This window comes from Mangifera indica, chromosome 13, assembly GCF_011075055.1.
Source record: "Mangifera indica cultivar Alphonso chromosome 13, CATAS_Mindica_2.1, whole genome shotgun sequence".
NCBI classification, from domain to species: Eukaryota; Viridiplantae; Streptophyta; class Magnoliopsida; order Sapindales; family Anacardiaceae; genus Mangifera; species Mangifera indica.
The window spans coordinates 7,362,526-7,371,996 of NC_058149.1; the positions used below are offsets into that span (position 1 = coordinate 7,362,526).

At 30.1% G+C, this 9,471-nt stretch overlaps 1 pseudogene; it reads right to left on the bottom strand.

Annotated features, from left to right (window-relative positions):
• Positions 1–700: 700 nt before the first annotated feature.
• Positions 701–7,441, bottom strand: LOC123194149 (annotated as a pseudogene).
• Between the last annotated feature and the right edge of the window lie 2,030 nt (positions 7,442–9,471).

The following is a 9,471-nucleotide window of genomic DNA, read 5'->3' on the forward strand; positions in this document are numbered from 1 at the left end:
GATACTAAGGTTGAAACAAAAACAAATCTTCGATCTATATAAAAAGGTAACCTACTAGAATAATTAAGAAAAAATCTGAGTAATAAAAATGCAATTACAAACAAAGAAGGACTTGAACAAAATATATCAAAAATTTCATGTGTGTGTGTGTGCGTGTATAATACTTAGGTTGTAACTAAAACTGAAGAAGATCATATATATGATCAATACTTATGTCCAAAGATGTTCAACTTCTCTACCATGAAATAACACAAATGTCCTTTTAAAATAATTGTGGACAAAATACAAAAATAATATCATATATTCAGATATGATCAAAAAATCAAAATAATATCATATTAGAACAATGTCATATGAAAAGATAATTTTATAATAATAAGAAAAATATCATATGAAAAGATGAGTATAAGAATAATATCATATCAGAAAATGAAGATCAATAAACTGTTATATTCAGAAGATAAGATTCGTATTTTAGAGATATGATCAATAATAAAATATATATGCATACAACATTATAAAACACAACCTAAAAAATGTTAGTACAAATATTCATGAATTGTCAAATACATATACAATATAAACATTTTTTACTACCAGTTAAAATATGCTTAAAGAGAAACTTGTTACATTGTATTTTGTAATTTTACCCCATAGTTGTGAGGATTGTTATTATTTCTTTTAATATGTACATTTAATATTATTTAGATGATAGCAACACAGTATTACGATATTCTCCCAAAGCCTATATGGGAAAGATATTTCTATAAGCTGAACAACTTATCATGCAATTCTTGTTGAAGACTCCAATGATTTCCTATGAAAATAAAAAAGAAGAGTGAACACATTCATGTCTTTGAAATTAAGAGTATCTTATTTATGAAGTCTTTGTTGGTGTGAACTTGGAAAAAACTTTTTGAAAAAATTATAAATTAGTTTTGTCAAAATACATGAAGGAAACTTGCACCTCAGTTGCTAAAGAAAAGTATGTTGGTTACCTGTTGTGGGAAATCTCCATTTACCATTTGTAAATCAATGAGCACTTTAGCTACACGATGCAATGGAACTAGATCTCTATAGCCCTAATTCACAATCAAAAAAAAAAAAAAAATGATTGTTTTATTTTAGTTAGCCATTTAGGGAACACTATTGACCCTAGAACTTTGATAACATATTATACATTAGAACAATTACTTAATCATCCAGTGTACATCTCCAAACCCATAATTTCAATGACTCTATATGTAATACATGTAAAACATTCTTCAACGACTTTATATGTAATACATATAAAATATTATTCGATGAATTTATATGTAAAAACATTTAAAACTATGGTGAAAACATTTTCTTTTAAAAACTTCATATTCTTAAATATATATATATATTCTATGTCGATTAGTCTAGGTTGAGGAAGACATTTTACACATGACCATGTGAGTAACATAGTTGCACAGTCTCATTTCCTTACACATTTATTTGATTGCAGTTAAACATCATTTGTGCAGTATTGAAAGTGTGCGTATAAAGAATATCTCACAGATACCCTTTCACAATAACCTTCATATGAAAAATATATATAAAAAAAAGTTTTAAGAAAAACATTTTCAATGGGTGTCATTAAAATATATAAAATATAAAAAACACATTCTACACATGTATTATATGTATCCCAAGCTCACATGTGTACTATTGGATCGAGTCTCACACATGTACTACAGGTACTTCAGGCCTATATGCATTGTAAAACATGGCTCTATACCCTAAGAATGTAGAAAACTTGTGCATCATAAAAATTCTAGTCTCATCCATAAAACTCGCGATATGTTTTTATAAAAATCATATGCATGCATTTGGTAAGAGACTAAAAATTTTTGTCGGGGGGGCATTTCCTGGCTCCATCATAATTTGTTTATGCAACTAGTGAAAGTTAGAAATTTCCCGATATAGGCTAACATTAATTATGATTTTGGTTTAATAAAACTAGGTAATTGAATCGTCTAATGTCAATTTATAAATGGGCTTAAGTGATCAATAAAGATGAGTTCAATACACTCAAAAGTTATTATCTAAGTGAACAACATAAGTATGGGTCCTCAGGTTTATTGGACCTTAAAGAGAAGTTAATTAACCTATTATATATTGGCTAGGTTTCTACTCTAAAACCTAATACAGTATGGTTGTAGTATAGCTTACCCATGCAAAGCTGTCATTTAGAAAGGTTTTTGGAGTAAAAGACTAACTCAAGTTGAGAGGTGATCTTAGTAAGTAATTTAAGCAACTGTATGAATTCAATTTGCATGGTGATTTTAGAATTCTTAAAACCCTAAAGTTTAAATTAGTATTTTATGATCTATGCATTGATCCTATGAATTATAATTGCATGATTTTATGTTTGTTCGTGCATAATAAATCTTGCATATGGTATCAGAATAATACGCATCAGGTTGTAAAATGATTTTATGTTTTATTCATATACATACCTGGCCTGCCTCAATGAGAGCTAACATTGCCCATGCAGTGTTGACTAGATGTGCTTTGTTTCCTGGAAGATTTTTATATACCTATTTATTTACAGAAACATATATCACTCTTTATTTTAGAATAACAAATACTCACATAAGAACAATGCTATATACACACACTTTTAAATACACCATTGGGTACAAAGATGACATATTATCATGTGATTGCGTATTATTTTATTTTTAATTTAAAATTACCTAATCACATAATGACATATTATTTATAGACCTAATGATGTACTAGATAATGTATATACATAGCTTTATAGAACACATAAAGGTAATGTATATACATAGCTTTATAGAACACATAAAAGGGTTTGGTTTCAGTAGTTTTCTGACCTTGTTTTGGCTTGAAAGGTAGCTCTCTCCCCAACCTCCACAAGGAAGTTGCTTTGATAACAAAAACTCACATGCCTTTTTTATGTTATTGTTACTTCCATATGTCTTTCCACTACTCACCAACCCTTTTATTCCAAACCATGTTTCATAAGTGAAGCACACTCCCCAACTCACATACCTATTTTTATTCATTCCACAACATTAATTCTTTCTTTTAATCATTTTCTACTCTTAATTATATACTTCTAATTGCATACTTAATATTTGCAGGGTGTTGTATAGTTTACCATGAGCCATCTGGTTGTTGTATGCTTTCAATAAACTTGACTGCCTTGCAATTGATATTTCTATTTCTTTAGTCCGATGGCCTGGATACTTTTTCATGAATGACTTTAAGCCTTGAATTGCTGCTGATGTGCATTCCACATACCTGTATATATGCTAAGTTTTAATTAATAATTTCGATCAACATTCATTGATAAATATATCGAGTTGTATGATCTTACTGATAATCTATCATAATATCTCCAAATATTTCAGCCGGATTCATGATCTGAGAAAGATAGAATAGAAGCATAAAATTTAACTGTGGTTAAAATTTAAATAATTTAATTTGATTAATTCAAGGAGAGATTATTTTATATTTATGAATTACATACCTCCAACCATGCAAAAGATCTTGTGAGTTCATATGATGCAAAACCTCCATTTTTGTTCTGTTAGAAGGCATACAAAATTCCATTTGTTAGTTTTTGCTTTCATATTAATTCATCATTCACATTCTTAAATACCTGTAAGGATAAAATCACATTAACGGCGTCGTATAATTGATTTACTGGTATTGTTTCTCCCAAAATATCAGATGGCATTTGTGACAACAAGATTGCCGCCTGTGATGAATATTTTAACATTGGTTTAAAACTTTAAAATAAATGAATTAAAACACATAATTAAAAAGTAAGCTAAATTACAGTACTTTTAATCCCTCAGTAGTCCAATCTGACACAGTCCAACCATTATCTGGAGTAGAGAATGGCCATCCTCCCTTAGAAATGTGGCGATACCAATAATTTACATCATCTGAGCTATCTGCTTGAACCTAATTTAAAATGAAAAAAAAAAAAAGATTCAAAATAATTAGCTTTCAAGTGAAATATATATATACATAAATTATAAACAAATTATTATGAATTTCTATTAGAGTAATACTATGCATACTCATTTTGTGTATATAAATAGATACACAATTATGTGTCATTATATATAAATAGAGCTATCTGTTTGATTATTGTTTTGAGAGCAGCTTCTCTCATCAACTTACGCATAGGCCATTTCATTAGAAGAGGTCCCACAAACTTGTTAATACAACTCCATATTATGTCTTGTATCATTGGATGAGGGTAGTAAAGGTCCTCCTAATAATCGAATATGCAAATACTTCAATTAGTAATGAATTGTAAGCAAGGAGACTTCTAGGTAGAGCTATAGTTTAATTGAACTATGTAAAAATTAAATATGTAGTATTGCAATCCCATTTAATTAAAAAATATGCGGTTGAATGAGACAAACAATATGAGTAGAAAAAGAGTAGAGATTGTTGTGCATTTGATTTTACCCTTTAAATCTTAAATCTAATTAGATTTAGTGTTCAATTATTTTATTAATATATGAATAAACATGCATATAATATGATAAAGGTAGAGATAGAGATAAAAACAAAGAAATAATATAATATCAAAGTGACATTTATATATATAAATATTGATGATTTATATTTGATAATGATATAGGTTGATAGAAAATAGGGAGAGATAGAGATAAAGATAAATACATACTTTGGCACATTGATTTTTGGCATAGTCCCAATCAATATTCTTGTAAGGAAGAGTGTAAAGCTCTCTTCTAAGAGAAATTATAATAAGATTAATTGGTCTCATAAATCTCTTGCCACATAAATATGACATTGCCAAATATACCGATCGACTGTGACACCACATCCGTCTTGGATGAATGGGAACAAACTCAGACATAACCCACATCTCTGGGAGTAAAGGATTGTTACCATTCCACTCATATACACCAAGTATCTAACATGTATATCAATGATTTTTTTATTCAAATAAACTATTGTAATATTATTGAATTATTATGAGAAAAGAAAAAAATAAAATAAAACAAACCGAAAGCCACATCTTTTCCCAAGATGGAATGGAAGTAACACCACCCCGATCAATGATCCACTTTCGAGCTTTCTCCATGGCGCCATCGCCACCCTCCATTTCTTCTCCAAGCAATCTTAGAGCCACATAGGAGAGTGCTGTACAAAACATTGTGCTGCATCCTTCTATATGTAATCCCCAACCCCCATCTTTATTCTACAATATTTTTTATTCAGTAAGTTGAATTATATACCACTTGATCAAAAAAGTCTGAAAGAAATTAACAAATAAATACCTGGCGGTTATACAAATAGCGTAGCATCTCTTTCCGATGTTCCAAATGTAGTATTGCATCTAAGGCTCCAGTAACATATAAGCCAATCACCTAAACAATTATTAAAAAAAATTCTATCAATATTTTACTTCCTCTTGTGTGCAATTGCTTTATTCTTTAATCATGAAACTTTTGGAAGATCATTGTTCTTTTTTATTAGCAAGCTCATCATATTATAAATAAACATTCTCGTATATTGTTAAGCAATGTTTAATTATGTCTAACAATTATTAATTCTATTAGATTTATTTTTCAACAATCTTTGAGCAAGGTAATGGCTAGAAATAATATTCTTTATTTAGTTCAAATTTATTGATTTAGTAATCTTGCCATCATCTACTCAATTTCATTACAAATAAATATTCATATCTGCAATTAAAGATTTATAATTGTACAATAATTAAGTACAATAAATAAACCAAGTTTGTGGGCATGACAATTTGGGGCAAGGAACAATTTTGAAAAGGAATAGAATTTTATTTAGGCCAAAAGACTTATTCCCACCCAAGGTATAGCGAAATCCTAAACTGTCACCCTCCAACTTTCAAAAACCCAAACACCCATCCATAACCAAATTTTTGTTAAAAATCTCAATTAGAGTTAAGGGTAAAACCGTTATTTACTAAAAAAATTAAAGTTTGATCACATTTTTCTCTCCTGTATTTAAAAGCTTATATTTCCCCAACCAAAGTTTGAAAAGTGACAAAAACTCCCCTAGGGTTTGTTCCACTTCCAGCAGAACTGATTTCTCCTTTCCCAACCATCGATCGTCCTTCCTCCCCCTTATCTCTCCTTCAGTCTCTCTCCTTTGCCTCTTCAACCGTTTTTTATCAGAGACAAAGACGAACGGTCTTCATCTGAGAGATGAAGACGACATATCTTTATCTTAAACAAAAACCGATCGTCTTCGTCTTTGTCTTTGGTTGAAAACGATCAAAAGGGTAAGAAAGAGAGATGGCAGAGAGATAAGGGAGAGGGAGGATGGCTGAGGACTATCCATTTTGTTAAATATAACAATAATTTATATTATATTAATTTTGTTAAAATTTTATCTTTATTTATTAATTTTTTTGATAAAAATACCTCCATTTTTAATTGATATAACAAATAAAATAAAGAGAATTTTAGAATAATGATGCTCAATTATTTCTGTTTTAATATTTTTTATTACTTATAATTAAATATAATAGTTATTGATAGTCGTTAAATATAACAATAACTTATATTTAATATTTTTTTAAGTAATTTTTTATGATAATTCTTTATTAATATTTTATTTTTAATAATAGAAAATTAACCGAAACAATTGCACTCTGAAATTCATAAATGACTGCCTATTAATGAAATTCCTCAATTTTCATGCTTAAAGTATTTATTACGTTTAGGTTTTGTCACTTTAGGTTTTGTCAATATTTCAAAATATTTAATTTATGGATTTTAAGGAAAGATAAATCCTCGGGAAACATTATAAACGTGCTCATAGAACCACTTGTTGGATTACGTTTTCAAAAATAATAAACGTAATCCAAGGATTTTCCTGTGAACCAATACGTTAGAATGAAAATAGAACAAAATAAGGGAATATAAAGATAAAATAAATATGTCTGATAGCAAGCATACCAAGGCAGGAAGAAGAAACAAAGGGCCACCATAATCGCAAGGCCAGAAGCCATCCTCAGTTTGAAGAGTTGAATAGAATCTCAGGCTTCTTCTCAATGTATTAGCCACCAATTCCTCTGTTATTTCTTCTTCACTTGTTATTTTCACTTTCTCAGGAAGCAAATTCATCTCACATGGATTCTCCTTTGCAAACTATAATAATAAAAAACTTCAAAATGACCTTCAAAAAATATATAACTATAATCTAAATATAATGAATTTACCTGAAGTCTCATGATAAGATCAGAACTATGCTTTTGTTGAAAGCGATTTTCGGTGAAGTGCTTCCGAAGAATTTCAACTTGTGCTTTTTCTTCAGGTGTTCCAAGCTCTGATTTAAATTCCCAGAACTGTCTGCCTGTGTGATTGTTTACACTTTGAACACATCCATCATTTCCTTCTGAAATCTTCAGCTTCCACATTATTTTTATTTTGTTATTTCTCTACTTTCTAAGTTATGTGTAAAGAACAATTTATAGACATTCTTGTGACGGCACAATTACAATTAGCCCTATTAGGAAAAAGTCAAAATCAGTCGCTTCCAGAATTATTTCTAATTCTTTTATGCAAAGGTTCTTTCCATAACTTCCAAAAGCTTTTAATAATGCACTATTTATCGATTTAGAGACTTTAACATGGATTTTTGTATTTTCTAATGACCGAAAATGACAAAGAAGGTTAGTACATCATCTCTACTCTTATTTGAATCAATTTATTGTTAAGATTATTGAGATTTGAGAGAGATTTTAATATTTGAATTTTTAGGATTTCGATTTTGAACAATACATAAAATGTTTTGATTCTTGGTTGTTTGGGTTAAAATTCTTGAAGGGTTTTGTGTTATAGGATGTGTAGATTTGATTTGTGTTGAAATTTGAGGCTGAAATGTTGATTTTTGGTCGAAAAATTGGGTTAGAACTACCGGCAATGGGTCCATGGGAATAGTGGATCCCACAGATCAAATGAAATATCCCACAGGCAGGAACGATCGCCCGTGGGATGGAGGGAAAATTTAGCTTTTTCAAAATATTAGGGGCCAAGGAGATAAAGGGGAAATCCAGGGGGTCCGTGTGAAGTTTTGTAGAAACCCTGGGTTGATCCGTGCAAATCGTGGGTTGGGGGGAAATTGACTTTTTTTAAAGGGCCAAAGGACTATTTCACCCCTAAGTTTTAGTGCATTCTTAAGTCACACCCCTAGGGTTTGAAAAACTCAAAGTCCCACCCATGGGCTAACTTCTGCTAAAAAAAGTAATGGTAAATCGTCATTTCATTAATTATATTAAACTAATATAAAATTCAGTATGTTTCCCCCCACAGTTTTAAAAACAAACAAATTTACCCCTGTCTAAATTTTCTAACTTTCAAAAGTAACATTCCCCCCCCCCCCCCCCAAAACCTAGGTTTTATTTTCTAGAGGCTCTCCGACCACCATCTTTGACTACTGGAGAAAGTGCTTCAACTCACCATCTCACCGGCCACCTTCGAAGCTTTCAGATGATGCACCGAAGACTCACCTTCGTCGATTCTAGATGAATCAATAGAGACAAGGGTCTTTGTCGATTCTAGAAGAATTGACGAAGATGCTCATCTTTGTTGATTCAAACGAATCGACGAAGATGCGTCTTCGTTGCCTCTTCTTCTATTGGAGAATGAAGATCTAGTGGCCGACAAGTAGTGGGTTGAAGCATTGTTGTCGATTGCAGAGATAGTGATCGGAGAACATCTAAAAAATAATCTCTAGGTTTTGGGGGGAAAATGTTACTTTTGAAAGTTAGAAAACTTTAGGCAGGGGTGAAGTTTTTAGTTTTTAAAAGTGTGGGGGGAAAATATAATTAATTTTATATTTTGTTAATATAATTAATGAAATGATAATTTTACCCTTACTTTTTTAAACGAAAGTTAGCCCATGGGTGAGACTTTGGGTTTTTCAAACCCTGTAGGTATGACTTTAAAAATGCACTAAAACTTAGGGGTGAAATAGTTCTTTGGTCTTTTTTAACCTGTAGGGCCTATAAGAGATTAGAAAATTGATACGGGGGCAAAGAAAAAATACTAGACCTGTTTGAGAGTAGAAATTTTGTAAGGGGGTAAATTGATATTTTTTACACCTAGGGTCTTTCCACGTGTAGTTTTTAAATTTTATATTTGTTTTTCCATTTTTAATATAGTTTTCAAATTTGATGTTTATTTTTTCATTTTTTGTGCTTTTTTATACACATTTTATGATATAATTACAATATAGGTTTTGAAATTCAAATTGGTTTTTTCAGATTTTTGAATGATTTTTTGATTATTGACATACAAGGGTATTTCAATGTATAGAATTCGAGTTTTTATTACGTTTTTTTTTATTTTTGCCGTTTTAGGATATCTTGATATATATTTTTTGAGCGATTTTTCAATTGTTGACATTCTAAGGTATTTCAACGTATAAAATTTGAATTTGAATTTT